Below are 20227 nucleotides of genomic sequence, written 5' to 3' on the forward strand. Positions count from 1 at the left end.
TGAATCTTTTCTGAACTCTTTCTAGCTCTACCACATCTTTTCTATAGTGTGGTGACTAGATCTACACACAATATTCCAAGCGTAGCCTAACTAATGTACAGCTGCAACAAGGTGTCCTAACTCAAAAACTCAAAACCCCAGCCTATGAAGGCAAGCAAGTTAAAGGCCTTCTTCACCATTTTCAGGCAACTATGAACTTGCACCCCAAGGTCTTTCTGTACATCAATGCTTTCAAAGTCCCCGCTGTTTACTGTATATGTTCTGCCAGTATTAGATGACCCAAAATGCATTACCTTACACAGAGTTATACAGCACAGAAACAGGCCCTTTGGCCCAACTGGTCCATGCTGACCAAGATTCCCATCTCAGCTAGTCCCATATGCGCGCATTTGGCCCATATCACTCTAAACCTTTCCTATCCATGTACCTGTTGAAGCGTCTTTTAAATGTTGTTAATGTGCTTCAACCACCCCCTCTAGCAGCTCATCCCAAATACGGACCACTCTCTGGGTGAAAAAGTTGTCCCTCAGGTTCCTATTAAATCTCTCCCCTTTCACCCTCAACCTATGTCCTAGTTCTTGATTCCCCAGCCCTGGGGAAAAAAAAACTGTGCGCTTTCACCCTATCTATGCCCCTCATAATTTTATATACCTCTAATAAGACCAACCCCCATTCTCCTACACTCCAATAAATAAAGTCCCAGCCTGCTCAGTCTCTCAAGTCCAGCAACATCCTTGTAAATCTCCTCTGCACTCTTTGCAGCTTAATGGCATCTTTCCTATAGCAGGGTGACCAAAACTGAACACAATATTCCAAATGTGGTTTCACCAACATCCTGTACAACTACAACATAACATCCAAACTTCAAAACTCAAGGCCCTGACTGATGAAGGAGAGCATGACAAAAGCCTCCTTCACCACCCTATCTACCTGTGACACCACTTTCAAGGGACCATGTACTTATACTCCTAGGTCCCTCTGTTCTACAACATTCCCCAGCACCCTACTGTTCACTATGAAAGTTCTACCCTAATTTGTCTTCCCAAAATGCAACACCTCGCACTTAGCTGAATTAAACTCCATTAAACTTGCCTGGATTAAGTTCCATCTGCCACTGCTCTGCCCAACTTTCCAACTGATATACGTCCCCCTGTATTCTTAGGCAACTGTCTTTGTTATCTATAACTCCACCTATCTTCGTGTCATCAACAAACTTACTTATCGGACTACAAACATTCTCATCCATGTCATTTATATATAATGATAAACAAAGGTCCCAGCACGGATCCCTGCAGTACAACACTGGTTCCAGACTTCCAGTCCGAAAATAACCCTCCATCATTACCCTCTGCCTCCTATCGCCAAGCCTTGGATTTTGGATCCAGTTTGCCAAAACACCTTGGATCCCATACGCACTAACTTTCTGGACCACCCTACCTTGTAGGACTTTGTCTATACTCAGTTTAATAAAAAAAATCATGTATTTGATGTCTACTGCCTTGCCTTCATCAGTTTTCTTATAACCTCCTCAAAAAACTCAATCAATTTGTAAGGCAGGATTTCCCTTACACAAAACCATGCTGACTCCCCTTAATAAGTCCCTGCCTTTCCAAATGATCACAAATCTATCCCTAAGAACTTTTTCCAACAATTTCCCTACTACTGATGCAAGGCTCACTGGCCTGTAGTTTCCTGGTTTAAGCCCACCGCCCTTCTCGAACATGGTAACAACATTAGTTAGCCTGCAGCCTTCCAGTACCTCACCAATGGTTGAAGATGATGCATAAACCTCTGTCAATCTCCTCCCTTGCTTCCCATAACACCCTGGGATAGATTTCATCATGCCCTAGGGATTTGTCCACCTTAATGTGTGTCAATATTTCTAATACTTCCTCTTTCCTGTTAGACACATGTTCCAGGCTATCAGCATACACCTCCCCATCCTTCTCCCTGGCAAATACCGATGTGAGGTATTCATTCAGGACACCACAAATATCCCCTGGCTCCACACAAAGACTTTCCTCTTGATTCCTGGGGGCCCTACTCTTTCCCTAGCTACCCTCCTGCTTCTAATATATTTATAAAAGTTATAAAATTTTCTTTAATTCTATTGGACAGGCATTTCATGTCCCCTTTTTGTCCTCCTAACTGCTTTCTTAAGATCTCTCCTATATCCTCCATAAACCTCAAAGGACTCACTTGATAACAATTTCCAATACAGGCAATTCCCAAGTCGTGGAGGGTGGGGATGGGGGTGGGGCAGAGGTTGTGTTCCTAGAAAACAATCTGTATTACACTTTTCCATTACACTGCATCATCTGCACACGCATCAAGAAATGCGAGTTGAAAACAAAATAAATTTTGTGTTTATTTATTTACTTTGTTCACATAACCTTCACAAGAGCGAGTTTTTACTCAATGTCACAGATTTTTTGGTAGTGATTTGTGAATTCCGTACAGGCGAATTTCTGTTACCCAAACTGCCGTAACACTGCCATCACATGTACCTGACATAAACTTCCTTCTTTTTCCTGATAAAACCATCAAGTTCCTTTGTCAACCAAGGTTCCCTAATTTTATTATCTTTCCTTCTTAACTTTACAGGGACATGCTGACTCTGAACTCTTAGTATTTTGCTCTTAAACACCTCCCACTTATTAGATTTTGTTTTTCCCTCTAGCAGCTAATCCCAGTCTACTTTTGCCAGAGGTCCTTTCTTATACTAGTGAAGTCAGCCCTCCCCCAATTTAAGACATTAACTCTAGGTCCAACCTTATCCTTTTCCATTACTACATTAAAGCTTACCATGGTCATTATTCACAGAGAGTTCCTCCACAGAAACTTTCACCATTTGCCCATCCTCATTCCCTAAAACAGGGTTGACTACAGCTCCCTCCCGATTAGGACTCTCCACATACTGCTTTAAAAACCCTTCCTGAATGCATTTTCCAAATTCCACTCCATCTAGATCCCTTGCACTAAGGCAATCCCAGTCAATATGGGGAAAGCTAAAATCACCCACTACTACAACCCTATCGCTTTTATGTCCTACTACTATTTGTCCACAAATTTGTTCTTCCAAATCCTGCCGATTATTTGGAGGCAACTAGTATAGTCCCATCAAAGTGATTACCCCTTTCTTATTTCTAAATTCTACTATTATGGCTTCATTTACCAATTCCTCCAGGATATCCTCCGAGTGCTACGGTAATGCTGATCAGCAGTGCAACACCTCCTCCCCTTTTGCCTCCCACCAATCATGTCTGAAAATACTATACTCAGCTGCTATTCCTGCCCTTCCCTGAGCCACATTTCCGTGTTTACCACAATATAATAATCCCATGTGTTGATGGACTCTCAGCCAATCCATTTTATCTGCAAGGCTCCTTGCATTAAAATAAATGCACTTAATAGAGTCTACCAGCCTCTTTTGATCCCCCATCTGTAATCTCAATAGTGAACTACAGTTAATATTTAACTTTCACCCATTTTAGTTCAGAATGTGGAATTCTTTTATTTTATATATTAATTTTAAAAATTTGCAATACTAGGATCTGGGCAAATGCTACATATGAGTTGCGTCCAAACACCAGAGGAATCTTGCTAAACCACAACATAATAGGCTCTTGATCAGCCATGCTGGCATGCACATTTGAACCTGATTTTAAAATGGAATTAGGGTTTTCTTAAACACAACATTATCTTTGTTTTGATTTTCCTTGATCTGTATTAGGAAGAAATGGTATATCAACAAAATAATTCCGGTCAAATAAACAAAAAGAACAGGTATAAAGTGCAGGATTTCCAAATATTATAAAGCAATTACATGACCTGAGCAGGGGACTTTTAATACAAAATGTACAAAGTATAATCTATGCTTATCACAAGAAAAATTTTGGGCAATTATATCTTCAGTATATGGTTAATATGAGTGAATCCCTGCAATCACAAGGAAGAGTACTCCATTGGAGCACACTATATTAATAATTAGAATCACAGAGTTATACTGCACGGAAACAGGCACTTCAGCCCAGTGTACATGCCGACCAGAACGTCTTCCTGAGCTGGTTCTGTTTCACTGCATTTGGCCCATATGCCGCTAAACCTTTCCTAGCCATGTACTTGTCCAAATGTCTTTTAAACATTGTAATTTTACCCACCTCCGCCTCCATCAGTTCTCTGGCAGCTCATTCCACATACCCACTATTCTCTGCATGAAAAAACTTGCCTCTCAGGTCCCCTTTAAATCTTTCCTCTGTTACCTTAAACCTCTGCTCTCTAGTTTTAGACTCCCCTTCTCTGGGAAAATGACAATCCACCTTATCTATTTCCTCATGATTTTATAAAGCTCCATAAGGTCACCCCTCTGCCTCCTTTGCTCCAGGAAAACAGTCCCACACTACTCAGTCTCTCCTTATAACTCAAGCCCTTGAGTCCTGGCAACATCCTTGTGAATCTTTTCTGCACCCTCTCTCCCTTAATCACATCCTTCCTATAAGTATGTTGACCGGAACGGCATACAACGTTCCAGTTGTGATCTCACCAACATCTTGTACAGTTGCAACATGACATCCCAACTCTTGTACTCAATGCCCTGTCTGATGAAAGCAAGTGTGACACATGCCTTCTTCATCACCTTGTCTACCTGTATCATCACTTTCAGGGAACTACTTCTACCTCACGGTCTCTCTGTTCTACAACACTCTCCAAGGCTCTGTCATTTCACTGTGTATGTCCTGCCCTGGTTTTAACTTCCCAAAATGCATCACTTCACCATCGTTCGAGTTAAATTCCATCTGCCATACCTTGGCTCTTTTTCTTAGATTATCTAGATCCTGTTGTAACCTTAGATAACTTCCTTCACCATCCACCACACTAAGAATACGGAAATTCACTCATCAGTCAAGCATCATAGTAAACTGCACTGCCCACCCATTCATTCAACAATAACACATCGAGAAGGTCAGGTAAAGATGAAGTCATTTGGCATCAAGAGCAAAAGACTCCAATGGTTGGAGTCAGAACTTGCACAAGTGTAGAAGGTTGCTCTAGATCATTCCAACTCCAGGACATTGCTGCAGGAGGTACCCAAGGTCCAATTATATTCAGTTGTTTCATTAAAGGCCTTCATTCCATCAGAAAAGTCAGAAAGCGGCATATTCACTGATGACCATACAGTATTCATTTACACTTTCAACACATTGGATAAACTAAAGCAGTCCATGCCTGCATGCAATAAGTCGGGTAATGATCACCTCCAATAGAGGGTTTAAACAACACCCTAGATATTCACTGGCATTACCACTGCAGAGTCATCCACTGGTGTTCAACAGTAAGGTACATGATGATAGTCATCTGGTAGTTACTCATGAGCAAAAACTCAACTGGACCAATCAAATATACAAAGGCAAGTTGGAGGCTAGGTATCCTGCAGCAACATGTCACTAGAGACTTGAAAGTCTTTCCACCATCTAGAATATTCAGATCAGGAGCATGCTGGAATTGTCAAAAATTGCACAGTTGAATGCAGCTCCAATAATAGCCAAGGAGATCAATACCATCCAGGACACAGCAGGTGCTTGACTGGCACCCCAGCCACCAGCCTAAATGTTCACTCCTTTTGTCAAGGGTGCATTGTAGCTGCATTGTGTAGCATTTACAAAATACACTGGTTAATGACCCAGGCTACTCTGACAGCACTTACCAAACTGATGACTTCCAACAGAAACGAGGGCAAAGGCACATAGGAATATCAACCTCCATCAGCTCCTCTCCAAGTCATACACATTCTGACCTGGAAATATAGTACTGTTCCTTTAGGGCTGCTGAGTCTAAATCTGTCCAACAAGACAATCAAGCATCATCACCAGAAGGATTGAAGCAATTAAAGGCAGCGGCTCACTACTGCCACCAATTAAGGAAGGAAAGCAAATACTGGCTTTGCAAATGATGTTCACGTCAAAAAAATTGTAAAATTGATCCTGTAATTCAAAATAAAATGGAATTTGTGCATTGACAAACTGCTTGTAAGTTATTTGCTGAAATCTATTATAAATATCTAATATGTACAAGCTATAAACTACCATAAATAAAATATAAACAATATGTATAAGCTAAATTGCGTTGCGATACCAAAAGCATTATTTAAAAAGGCTATTGTCCAGATAATGTCAATTTATTTATACAGCATATTTAAAAAATGATTCACAAGAGCAATCGCAGACAAAGGCATCAAATCTTCCCATTACTGAGCTCAAACAAATTTCTGCTCTGGACACGAGATAAGCAGTCTGAAGATTTACAGACAGTGGTGGGATTAGAGAGGTGGTAATGAGATAGAAGCAGCTACCATTGGTACAGATAGAACCTGGTACAGATGGAAACTGGCACTATTGTTAGTATCAGTTACTAAAAGGCAGCGAGTAATTGAGAAGATTGTGGGTCCTTGTGGGGTAGCAGGTACAGTAATAGTAAGAGAACACTAACTGACTAGGTAACTTTCTGACTATGACTAGATACAAGTGTTGAACCAGTTGAGTGTGATCTTATCCACTCAACAACAGTGGGGAGGCACTGGAGGAGGATTGAATGGCAAACTAGCTCAAAGGCTGCACTAAGTTTCAAAAGGAAAAGGACTGAAACCTTCCCTTTGTTATAATTATTTAGAATGGCATTGTTAACTATGGTGAAAGTTTCTGGCACTGTCGTCAGGATGAAGACCTGTCTGGAGGGATTAAAACAAGATTTTCAAGAAAGCTTGGCCATGGATATGACATGGTTAAAAATCTTGAAGAGAAAAGGAATTTGGAGGTGGAGTGATAGTTTTGAACTGATCATTGTTGTGTAGAGCAATTACAGCAGCTCATTAAAGAGTTGTTAGCACTGGATCCTTCAGACCATTAGTGAACAGGTTCAGATGTTTTTCCCCCACTTGTGCTGACAGCACAAGTCAGAATAGGGGCTTACATGTAAAAAAACATGGGAAGTCAAAGCAAGCACGTCTCACGGCATTAGATAAAGCGACAGATTCATTAACTTTTTCTTTCTATCCCATCTTCAGCATTTGAATCTCTGGATCTGATCTTTCTGATTGAAATTGAATGGCTAGAATAGAAAAGAATTTCAATTATAAATGTAAAGTAAAAAAAGCAATTAGATCTATGTATTAGAATACTTTGGGTAAATCCTCGGCTATATATCCTTCAAATTTAAAACTGTTCTCAAAATGGATATTTTACTGTTGTTTCAAGAGAAAGATCTGTTCTCTCTATTCCTAAAGGTTTGAAAAGCTGGTTGGATCAATCCAACCCAGATTAAAAAAAACACTTGTTAGTCAATCACTGACCAGCCCTGATAATCTCCATGGAGAAATTTGCAGCTGGTGAGTGCAAAAAGCAGACACGTACCAACCAAATTTCAAGGTCACAGTCTCCATTTTTAATCTGACAGTACTCTAGTATTTTAAAATAAAAACTGTATTCCACAATCCAATTTTTTATTTAAACATTCAGAAGATTGTTAAGAACTTAGTGCTCAAAATAGTTGTATGCAATGTGTCAGGGTGAATGGGTTTACTTAAATTGATAAGAGTGAACAGGTTCATTCATACAAACAAGTGGGGGCTGGTAAGGGACAGGGCCAAAATCAGCAATCATACTGTATGGCAAAGAACTGCAACATGGGAAAAGTGCTTTCAGTTCACCGAGGGCAAATTTTAACTTGGGAGTTTACCATGTACAATTTATTAATAGTTGACTGGATTAACATGACACTTTCTGAACTCCTTGCTGCAAATATAAGATGACAAAATAACAAAATCTACATATGCACATGAAGTACAGCTTCTAATATGTATGGATCAGCAACTTCAAAAATATTTGCATTTTTAAATCTAATCTTGTGCATATGTACCACACAGTTATTCAATCACAAGGATTAAGATTAGAAGGAAGTAACATGGATGGTATACAAGGATAAATATTGTTGACTGCAGTTGGAACCACTGGCTTTCAGACATTAGAAATGCAGGAAGTCTTGGAGTTCCCGAATGTGATCCATCTTTGAATGCAACATGGAATTAGATGTGGCATAGGATCTGAGAGTCCACTGATTTTAATCAGGAACTCCAGGCCTGCAGATTAGCAAGCAAAGGAGGAGGCAACTAATTTCTCTAAATTATCTTAATGCTCAGTATTTTTCTCTTTTCCTTCCTCCATTTGTCAAGGTCATCAGGGGCATTCAGGAGGAGGCCTGTCCACCATGCTGCTTGAAGCCTAGTCATCACTGACACTCTGCCACCTGACTTGTGCAAAGGGCAAGTCAGATCAGTTCTGTGTCTCTAGGTGAGGTGAGTGTGGACCAAACATCAAGAGGCAGATCCAACACAATCCGGTCTACAGGGGTTGCAATGTGTGATTGGAAGGTAACAAAAAGCAATGATTGGTTCCACATGGGGCAGAATGAAAAAAGGCTAGAGATCACCTTACCTCTGAAATTTATACTGGCTTGTTTATCCAGAACTGCTACATCTATTCCTAACTAATATATTACTGTTATCTGACATATGAATGTAATCTATTAGCATATTTCATATTGCCTTCTGACATGAGGATGGTAAGGTGAATTATCTCAAAGGTTGCTCTTCCACAGCAGAAGATTGTATTCAACATCTCAGACTCCTCCATCATGATATATCATATATAACATATATCACAAAGAAGTATAAAACAAAAGGGAAAAATTTTAAGAGGAAAAACTTTGGAATCTAAATGCACTACTTACAGATGCTTTGGAAGCAGGTTCCATTAGCAGATGAACCAAGGAGCAGGGGGATATTGACCCAAAGTGATTGACAAAAGAAACAGGGGAGATGCCAGAAAAAAAAATTAAGCAGAGAAAGGTTACTTGCCGCCTTTATGGATGATGGAAAAAAATTAAATAAGGATTTTCAAAAGAGAATTGGATATGCAGTTAAAGGAAATTAATATGCAGTGCTGTGAGAAAATAGCTGGGGAATTGGACTTACAGGATTCCTCTACATATAGACAATATGGATTTAATGGTTAAATGAATTCCTTCTGTGGCACGTTTCAATAACTCACGGGACTAGGCACACAATTCAGATATGGCAATGGCACAAACTTTGTACAAAGTCTCCCTCATGAACTTAAAAGAATGTCCTTAAAATAGGAAAGACATCCCACAGATTGGGACATCTGGCATAATTGTAAGAAAATCAAATCTTTCATTCAAAGTCTCAAACTCATCCATTATGATATTTCACAAAATGCATACAACAAAAACGTAGAAAATAAAGGGGAAGAGAATTAAAAGTAACAAGAAGAACCTTTTCTGCAGTGAGTGGTTGGAATCTGGAATGCACTGCCTGCTGATGTGGTGGAGGGCAGGCTCCACTGTGGCCTTCAAGAGGGAATTGGATAAATATATGGTGGGCAAAAATTTGCAAGGCTATGGAGAAGTGGTCAAGAGGTGGAACTATAGTTGCTCTGGTAGAGAGCTGACATGGATGTGATAGTGCAAATCACCACCTCCATCTTGCAACAGATGATCCACACCAGCCGGTGAAACAATGATAACCAGTTAAGAGGGAAAGGCCCTGGGAGGCTTCAACATTGAACCTGAACTCCACGAGCTCTCAGGATATCTGAGCAACAATGGGCAGGGAACTCTCCTGGAGATTACCACATAACTGTTGCCTGGGATGGATTAGAATGCCACAACATTTAACAGCATTTGAAAGAAACTCAGTAGCAATGGCACAGTATACACTCTGGACAGGACACTTCAATGTTTATCCAGGATGGTTCAGTAGCACCATTAGAGAAAATACACTACTGGGCAAGAAAAAAAATACATCAATGGGCAAGAAAAAATACACTAGTGGGCAAGCTGAGCTGGCCAAATCCCAAAGAACATAACTGCAGGACCTGTAGGAGGTGGTAAAAGAAGCAAAAAGAGAAGGATGAAGCTATTTGGCCTTGTGGTCAACAATCCAGCTACCCCAAAACATCCATCCATTCATTACAATACCGTACAAACCAATTGCTGACAAATGGTATTTCATGACAAAAAAATTACCCAACAATCCTTGTGGAGAAGTCTTTTTGTCATACCAAGGACACTCATTTTCTCTGGTACTACAACTCTGCTAAATAGGATTGATTCAGAACAATTCAAGTAACAGCAGTTAATTACTATCTCAATTGTCAACAAAGTGACAGAAGGTGTCATCAATAGTTATACCAAGCAGCACTTACAATAGTTTAATTACAGATGCTCGGTTTTGTCCCACTAAGACCACATAGCCTCAGACATTATCAGAGCTACTAGAGACATGCTGAGGAGATATGGTAAGAGGAGAGAGAGGTAAAGTGAGAGTGACTGTCATTGATATAAAGGCAGCATTTGACTGCACGGCAACAAGTAAACCCTGTAAAACTGGGTTCAAAAGGCACACCTGGCACAAAAAAGATGGCCATCATTGTTGGAAATCAATCATTCCAGATGCAAATCTCCTTGGGCTTAAACATCTTCAGCTGCTTCATCAATAACTCTTCCTCCATCTTAAGGTCAGAAGGAATGATGTTGATTATTACATTATGTTCAGGTCTGTTTGCAGTTCTTCAGGTAACAAAGCATTCTCTATGCAGAAAGAGCTGGAGAACATTCAAGTTTGGATTGATAAGTGGCACCATCCAAATGCCAGGCAATGATCATCTCCAACAAAAAAAAGTCCATTATCTCCAACAGATATTTAAACAATATTAATTTTGCTGGCTCCCTACCATACAATATTCTGGGAGTTATCACTGGTCACATCTAGGGAATGATCAAAATAGTCACTAGAAATTTCTGATTTTCTCTTACGTACCACTGTTTCTTTCAGAAGAACAATATCGCCAATTATTTAATTGAAGACAGAAATTGTAGTATGGCAAAACTAATTAGTCCTCCAATTCAACCTATGAAAATCTGTTTGTTTGTTGGAACATTGCAGTGAACAGTACTGTGCTAGTGATAGACCACCAACACATAACTGGTACACAGACTTCGTGCATTGTACTTTTTCCCTCAAACAAGATTTGGTTTATTTTAACTATTACCTTAACATAAGTAATAATGTTTATACTTAGGCCTAATGCCAAATCCTCATTTGAAAAAAAAGTTTTTTTGGAAAAGTTTTGTATATCCTAGCAACCTTGCATCAAAGTTCCAGACCTAAAATAGATTTTTCCTAAGTCAATGATTAGGAGTTACTTTGCATCTGAAAAACCTGTAATGAAACTATTTGGTCATCCAACATACAACTAGACACTGTATTCTGGATCTAGCAAACAGGTAAGCAATGAAAAAGAGAATGTTATCTTTTGAATCCAATGGAAATGCAACTTTTATCCCTGTATTTGTTGTGATTATTTGTATCATATGCCAGTTATGAAGGTATTATTCTATAAAAAATATGGATGTTATTAAGTATAACATTCATTCTACTCACTGTAAAATTAAGAGCTTCCAAAACTGCTCCCCGTAACTCACATCAACATATTCATCCAAGTATTTAAGACTTATAATGATGCAGGAGACCATTCTGCCTACTAGGTCAATGCCAGCCCAAGGGGAGCAATCCATTCTCTCCTCTTCTTTCCCTGTATCCCTGAAGTTATTCTCTCACACATGTCCATCAGCCCCACTTGATTCTTTTTATCATCAACCTACACTAAGGGGTATAGTAGCTAATTAACCTTTTGAAACGTGAAAAGAAACTGGAGCACACAGAGGAAACCCATGCCATCACAGAGATGCAAACTGTGCACAGACAACATCCGATGTCAGGACTGAACCCAAATCATGGAACTGAAAGGCAGCAGCAAACTGCTGCCCTGTCCTGTCGTCCTGTGCTCACTGAAATTTTAAAAATATCTTTGTTTTCAGATCCTTTCACAGTCTCACCATTCCCCATATCAATAACTTCCACTAGCCCTGTAATTCTCCAAGATTTCTGTGTACCAAAATGAGTTCTTGCCTGATTTAATTACTCCACCAGTGATGGGCCTGTCTTCCACTGCCAGCATCCTAAACTCTGCAATCTTCTCCAAAAAGCTCTCTGCCTCTTTAACACTCTTTCCTCCTTTAATGCATTCCATAAAACCTACCACCGGACAAGTTTTTAGTTGTCTGCCCCAAATCTTTTTGATGTCACTTACAATCAATCATCCACTTGATAACACACCAATGAGGTGCCTTGGAATATTTTTGCCACATTAAAGGTGATACATAAATGGATATTCTTGCTGTAGTAATGTAACAGGATCATTAACTTATGGCAAAGGAAATAAAATCAAACTTTCAGTTATTGAATGGATTCAGAAAATTTTAACTGAATGTTTCATAAAACATTTAAGGTTGTGTTCCATGTATTCATTTTCTGAGGGAATTTTAAGTCACTAACCTTGATTACTACAGTTATAAATGTGTTATTTACTTTGTATCTATTCATTTACCACTGTATTTAATTGTTTACGTTTATTACAAAACCTCTTGGAAATTGTGGAGAGGTCTAAAAAGAATAAGTTCAAAGAAATGTAATTGTAATTAGTAAAAACAAAATGTGTGCCAAAGAAACTAATGGGACTGAAAGGTAAAAAATTCTCAGGACCTCATAATCTGTATCCTACAGTCTCAAAGGAGGTGGCAATGGAGATAGTGAATGCACTAGCTGTCACCTTGCATAATTTCTCAAATGATCACCACAGATTGGAAGGTAGAAAGGAAAGGGGTAAAAAGCAGGGATCTGTACATGAGCTAACCTGATATAAATAATAAGGAAGATGCTAACAGGAGACAGGGAATAATAATCAGATCTGGCAGGGGTCAACATAGACTTGTGAAAGGGAAATCACTTTTGACAAATATGTCAAATAGATGAAGGCAAACCAGCTGACACCCTTATCAAGTTTCTCTTAATCATTATCTTCAATCTACACCCCAGTAAAGGATCTGATTAAGAACATCCAAAATGCAGCTCCCCTCTGAACCAGAAAAGTAAACAACTATTTTTTTTAAGGATTGTTTAATTTTTTTCCACTATGGACTCAGTGCAATGCATGAAATTTCTGCACAATGCAGTCTATACCAAGATAAAACTCTTTAAATATTTTTCTCTGCCAGTAAAAAAATATCAAAATCCTAATCTAACAATTAATTTGAAATGATCTTGCAGTTTTCCACGATATGAATTCCAAGGGACGCACAAAATTTCTTGTTGCATATGTTCTTTACATCTAGCCTTATGATCTTATTTTTAAGAAGTCTGGATAAACGTCTGTTAAAAAAAAGGAGACACAAGTAAAGAAAATGACAGACACATTTATGTGGCCCTCAGCACTTCACAGGCAACTAAGAAAAATTTTGAAATGTACTATCTATTGTAATGTAGGCAATGTGACAGCCCATTTGTACTGAGCAAAATGGCACAACAACATGATAATGATCACCTAACTCACCGTTTGTGAAGTTGAGTGCGGCTTAAGTATTTGCTGTGATCCTGGAGATACTGTTGCTTGTCTTCAAAACAGTGCCACAGGATCTGAGACAGCAGAGAGAGTTGAATGTTTCAACTGAAAGACTGGAGTGAAGCACTTCCTCAATACCATACAAGAAAGTGGGCCAAGACCTCCGTGCCCAAGTCTCTAGAACAAGCCTTGAACCCAAAATATTTTGACTCAAGAAGTAAGAGCACAATCAAACAAGGTATTCTTAAATAAAATACTTAAAGTGTAACAATTTATTAACAGTCTGCTGTATTACGTTTATTTTTACATAAACTCTTGTTTTGATTTGCATGTATGCAATAATTTACTGAAGTGGTATTATCAATATATTAATAACATAATTCACAAATTGACAACTTCTATTAAAAGTATACTATTTTAGCTTTATCATTTAAAGGGGGAAATCACAAATCTGGACCTTTCCTATTAAAGACAGTAAAATTATGTTTTGGCAAATAACTACTGCCCAGCTTAAAAAAGACAAATAAAACTAACAAACATAATACAGAGGTGTGAATTGGTAACAGGTATTCTAAAAATTCACTCATTTGTTTTTTTTTAACCCAAGGTTAGTATTAAAGATGCTCCTTTCACAGATGGTCAACAATCTATGATATCAAAATATGAGATACTATTAACCAAATTAATTTAATTATGGGAGGTTATCTTAATTGAAGCCTTGAATTTTTGTCTCTTACAAAAATGTTTTTGCAAGAGATTTAATTCATAAAACCACTGGAAGTATAATCCATTCCTAATTTTCAACAGGTGTATCGTTGGCTAGTTTTAGTTCAAACAAATTTTTTAAAGCTTTTGTCACCAAATCAACGATTATTTTTGATCTGGCCTTTGTGAGAAATAATCTAATTTTGAAGTGGCTAATTAAAAAGAGAGCCGTCATCTAAACGTACAACTACTCTCCCGAAACTCCCTGAAAATTTTAAACAGGGACCAAGCAAGGAAAGTCCGCCCAATGTAACTTTCCGATTGATAGATATTTGGGATGGATTATTAAATAGCGAAGACCCCTTCCTAAAATATTAACTCTGCAAGCTATCCAACTCCTGTTCACACTCTAAAAAATCAAATAAATTAAAGACAAAAATAATCACTGGCAAAATGCGACTTTTGATGTATTATTTTTAGTCACTTGTCCTTTCAGAAGCCGAGAAAGGAATGGACAAATGCCAGGCAGAGGGGCCCCTGGCTCCCGCCGGTGTGGAGGGATGACTGTCAGGTCGGGTTGGACAAGTGCCTGGGTGCCGATGGGGCGTGCGGTGCACCTGCAGCAACGGGACCACAACCCGTGACACCGTGCGCTGGACATGTCGTTGACAGGAAGTCGGGTCAAAGTCCTGTCGCCAGCAGCGCTGCGCGTTTTGTGCGGACCGCTCCTCTCGGCAGTGGGCCGCTTGCGGGGACTGCGGCCGTCTGAAGGGTCTGCCAATCACCTGCCACTTGCACTCAATCACATTACCAACGGTCGCACAGGATGCCAGCTGTTTATTGTCCCTCTCCAGCACCCAAGTTCCATATCCCGCCGCCTGGTCAAAGCAAACGTGCCGCCTCCCGGGCGGAGCTCTCACCTGCGCTGCAGCTGCCGCTCGGCGGGCGGTGAAGCGGCGGCGGACGCTCACGGCGGCTCCGGGGGCGCGCTCCGGCCGCCTCGCGCTGTTTACCAACGGCCACCGGGCTGGGGCTGACAGACGGAAGTGACGCGCCCGCCGCGGTCCGAGCTGAGGGGAGGAGGGGCTGGCGGGCCAATGGTGGCGCCGTCCAGTGTGTGTGTGCTGGAGGCGTCGTCGCCTCGCACAACCAAACGTGGTGAATGGCAGCAGCACTGCAGTGCAAACTCTGCTTAAACACGGGGCGGGGGCTGGCAAAGGACATTTTCTTGGGTCCCACATCATGCCTTGGATCACTGGCAGGCGTGGAGTTTATTTTGACCAAGCAGGATGCCTAGTGCCTGTGGAGCTGTGTATCAGGTAAAGGGGATCTATCAGGGAGAACAATAAATTGTTCCCAATGGAGGTGCTGTCATTATGTTCCCAAAACATTCGGGGTGATCTCTTTCAACTGTGGTTCATGATGTGTTTTGTAATTGTTGGTGAGAGCTTGTAAATATTATAGTTTTTCTATTGTAAAGAAAGAATCTTATGCGAAAAATCATATATAGTGAGGCCTTTAAAATGAGGGAAGGCATAAATGATATAAATGGACTGTCAAATGTGGTTGGCATGTCAAATGTCCAAAATCAGGAGGTAACTTGAGGCCAAGATGAAAACTAGCCATCGGAACCAAGGACTGCCCATTACTGTTTCACTGAACTCTGAGCTCAGATACAAGAAACTTTTTGTCACGATTAGGGTAAAATACTTAGCAAAGACTACGATTAGAAACTTTTGTGGGATCATTTCTTCTGACAGTGTGAACCTTTGAAGGACTAGGACCATTCCGGATACCTACCACAGTCATACATTACCCAGATGCAACATGCATACAGTTCTGTAGGTATGGATTCAGCCAAGCCATATAAAATTGCACCAAGACTTTCTTACTTTTGTACTTCAACCACCTTGCAATAAAGATCAACCTACCATTTTCCTTACAAATTGTTTGACGTTGTTGCTGCTTCTTCTGATGTTCATCCACCAAAATTATGGATTTTCAAAAGACAGGCACAGTGCTATTGGTTTACTTAGTAAATGTGATAGCAGTGTGGGCCTTCAGAAAGACTCTCAAGGGCACAATATGAATGCTGCTGCAGTTGCCCCAAATGAACTTGCATTCATGTACATGGAAATTCAACTCCCTCTGAAGACCAAAATTTATCAGTTATTCACTTTTTAAAAAATGACTTTTATACATTACCCATAGAAGTTAATATTTACATTTCTCCACATTAAGCCCTTTTTGGCAATTCAATTAATCTGTTCATATCCCTTTCATGGACACTTAGAGGGGCTAAAACTGGAGATAGCTAGGCAACAGAAAAGGTTCACAACACACAATTAACCCATGCACATTTGACCCAACACTAGTTGCATATCAAACTCATGTTTCTTGGTTATTGTCATGATTTCCAATGGTCAGCAAGTGATAATTGTGCTGGTTATTGCATTACAATCATAGGGTCCCATTTCATGAGTGGCTAGCATAGATTTAGCTAGTTACCACTGGTGAAAGCCAGCCTGTACTTCTTAAAAAAAGAGGTGCTTTGTGCTTGGAATCATTCATGGAAGTCATTCCAAAGGTCTTAGCTGCTTGCTAGAAGACATGGCTGAACAAGGGCAAGAACAGGCACCTTGTTTTTCTGATAAATGTGGAAGCTTTGGTAGAGGATTGAGGTCCCCTTCCCAGAGGGTGCCAAGAAGCCATCAAGATATTTGCTGGTGTAGCACAGAGGAGACCCCAATTGAGATCAACGCTGGACCAAGAGCCTGGATTCAGTGATGCACAAAGTTCAATGACCTTGTGCATGGTCTAGGTAAGTGAAAACATATTCAGAATCAATCTCCAACCAACATCACTTGTTTCACAATATACTACAACCCTAACTACAATCCGATCAATCAACTATCTCCATCAATCTAGATTCAATCCTAAAATACTTCAAGAACACCCTCATACCTAAATTTGACAACTTTTACCTGTTGCTAGATGTTCAACCATGACAGTTACACCACCAAAAAATACAGCAAAACACTCAGATTTTCTTCTCTTTAGCAGGAAAATCTGGCACACAATTGATGCCAATAATAACAAACACTGCAATATCTCACCCCTCACTGAAGGAGAGAGTGCTGGCCATTACCAGTGGTCATCACAGTTGATGGCAAGTGATGGCTTGGAGATATTATTGATGATAGTATGTTCAAACCTCTTGATCGTCACATTCCAACTCCCCTTCATCTGATGACCTCTCCCGATGGTATAGGCCTTTCACCTTTCACTTCCCTTAGCCCCACTCTCTAAATGCCCCTCATTTATAACCCTGTGATTGTGCTGGTTTTCTTTCAAGAAGTCCAAACTGGCCAGACAATAACCCAAGGATTTGAAGGTGGCAGTCAGCACTCAGATAACCACACTGACCTCTCACAGAAATTGTCTTGGAAACAAGATATACTTGTGGTGTATCACCAGTGACAAATGGCCAGCAGCCATTGTCCACTTCATGAAGAGAAAGGTCACGTAGGGATGGTGCTACAGAGAGCTCTGATAAGGACTTCCATGAAGGAGCTGATAGATGAAATTGATGGTCATGCACAATGAAATGTTTGCTGCACTGACAGGTCAACCAGACAGCCTGATTGCAGTGGCAAAGTCATAGAGTCAAACAGCATGGAAACAGGCCCTTTGGCCCATCTGGTCCATGCCAACCAAAATTCCCATCTAAGCTAGTCACATTTGCCCACATTTGGCCCATATGCCTTTTAAATGTTGTTAATGCACCTGCCTTAACCGCTTCCTCTGGCAGTTCATGCCACAAACTGATCACCCTCTGGGTGCAAAAGTTGCCCTTCAGGTTCCCATCAAATCTCTCCCCCTCACCTTAAACCTATGCCCTCTAGCTCTTGATTCCTCAACGCTGGGAAAAAGATTGTGCACATTGACCCCATCTATCCCCCTCATGATTTTATACACCTCTATAAGATGATCCCTCATCCTCCTATGCTCCAATGAAAAAAGTCTTAATCTGGTCAACCTCTTTCCATAAGTCAGTCCCTCAAGTCCCGGCAACATCCTTGTAAATGTCTTCTGCACTCTTTCCAGTTTAATGGCATCTTTCCTATAGCAGGGTGATCAAAACTGAACACAATATTCCAAATATAGCCTCAGCAACATCTTGTATAACTGCAACATAACATCCCAATTTCTATACTCAATGCCCTGGCTAATGAAGGCCAGCATGCCAAAAGTCTTCTTCCCCTTCCTGCATTGTTACTTTCAGGGAACCATATTTGTACTTCTAGCTTCCTCTGTTCCACAACACTTCCCAGGGCCCTACCATTTACTGTGAAAGTCCGACATTGATTTGACTTTCCAAAATGCAACACCTCTGATTTATCCAAATTAAACTCAATTTGCCATTCCTTGGTCCATATACCCAGCTGATCAAGATCTCTCTGTAAATCCTGATAACCAACTTCACTGTCAATGACACCTATTTTAGTGTCATCTGCAAACTTACCAAATCCACGGGAATTTCATTTCCACTCTTGCACAGAGTTTTTCTCAGCACTTAGTGTCCATTCTTTTGAATATGGAAGTGATGGCTGGATCCATTTCGACACAATCATCATGCAATGCCTGATGGCCAAAGTTTCAGATTCCATTGTGCACCAAGTAAAAATTACCCTATAACTTACAGTGGCTGCTTGGAGATTTGCCGTGCAAGCTTGACTGCTGACACAAGAGACTGTAGATGCTGGAACAGGCAAAATGCTGGAGGAAGTCAGCAGGTCAGGCAGCATCTGTGGAGGAAAATGGGCAGTTGACATTTTGGGTCAAGACCCTTCATCTGGACTGATAAGATATTTTTATTAGTCATATGTACATCAAAATACACAGAGAAATGCATCTTTTGCGCAGAGTGTTCTGGAGGCAGCCCACAAGTATCACCATGCTTCCGGCACCAACACAGCATGCCCACAATTTCCTAACCCGTACATCTTTGGAATGTGGGAGGAAAGCAGAGCACCCAGAGAAAACCCACTCAGACACGAGGAGAACGTACAAACTACAAACTCCTTACAGACAGTGGCCGGAATTGAACCCGGGTCGCTGGTGCTGTAATAGCATTACGCTAACCACCACACTATAGAGGGGAGACAGCCAGTATGAAAAAGGTGGAGGGAAGGGGTGGACCAAGAGCTGGCAGGTGACAGGTGGATCCAGATGACGGGGGGGAGGAGTGAAAATGACGCCAGAAGCTGGGAGATGATAGACGGAAGTGACAAAGGGCTGAAGGTGATGGAATATGATAGGAGAGGAAGGTGGAGCATGGCATAAAGTGAGGGGGTGGGGAGGGCAGAGGTGAGTAGTGGGTGATGGGCAGATGGAGAGGGTGGAGGAGGGGAAAGAGACATGGTAATGGGGGCCAGGTAGATCAGGAGCGGAGAGAAAAGGAACAGTGGGGGAGTAGTCACTGGAAGGTGGAAAATTGTAAGGAAACTTGGAGCATTTGGTATTCACTGATTTTGCATTTTGTAACACATATGAATGTGAGTGTGGCTTTATGAATTGAGTGTTCTATGTGCTCTGACTTTTGATATATTGTACTATCCATTACAGTTGGTTAAGAAACAGGAAAGTACAGGCACATTTGTGCAGAGGGAAAAAAACAATTCATTACCTGAAATTGTTGAATTCAATATTGGACACTTGCCCAGATGGAAGATGAAGTGCTTTTCCTGAAGTTTACATTGGATATTGTTGGAGCAAGGTAGGAGACTGAAGACATAGAGCTTCGGGAGCAGGATGGAGAATTAAATTGACAAGTGATTCAAAGCTCAAGGTCACTCTTGTGGACTGAATGGGGCTGTCTGCAAACCTGTGACCCAATCTACATTTAGCTTCTCCTAAGTAGATGCAACCTCATTGTGAGCATCAAAAACAATACAAAAAAATTGGAAGAAGTGCAAGTGAATCACTGC

General features: G+C 40.6%; 1 protein-coding gene and 1 long non-coding RNA gene across 5 annotated transcripts in view; one reads left to right on the forward strand and one right to left on the reverse strand.

Moving 5' to 3' along the window:
* LOC127578143 (peroxisome proliferator-activated receptor alpha-like) overlaps window positions 1-15275 on the reverse strand; it is a 60475-nt gene extending 45200 nt beyond the window's left edge. The window contains exons 1-3 of one of the 4 annotated variants that reach the window (XM_052029752.1): window positions 15158-15275; window positions 13524-13606; window positions 5705-5794 (exon numbers count right to left, since the gene is read on the reverse strand). The gene's annotated coding sequence lies outside the window, so the exon portion shown is untranslated. Of the gene's footprint in view, window positions 1-5704; window positions 5795-6966; window positions 7022-10477; window positions 10548-13523; window positions 13607-15157 lie in introns of those variants that run through there. The other 3 variants (XM_052029751.1, XM_052029754.1, XM_052029755.1) reach the window with 3 other exon arrangements.
* A 152-nt stretch (window positions 15276-15427) lies between these two features.
* Window positions 15428-20227, forward strand: part of LOC127578370 (uncharacterized) — a 36074-nt gene continuing 31274 nt past the window's right edge. The window contains exon 1 of the long non-coding RNA XR_007957515.1: window positions 15428-15556. This is a non-coding gene — a long non-coding RNA (uncharacterized LOC127578370). The remainder of the gene's footprint in view (window positions 15557-20227) is intronic.

This window comes from Pristis pectinata, chromosome 15 (genome assembly GCF_009764475.1).
Source record: "Pristis pectinata isolate sPriPec2 chromosome 15, sPriPec2.1.pri, whole genome shotgun sequence".
In the NCBI taxonomy this organism is placed as follows: domain Eukaryota; kingdom Metazoa; phylum Chordata; class Chondrichthyes; order Rhinopristiformes; family Pristidae; genus Pristis; species Pristis pectinata.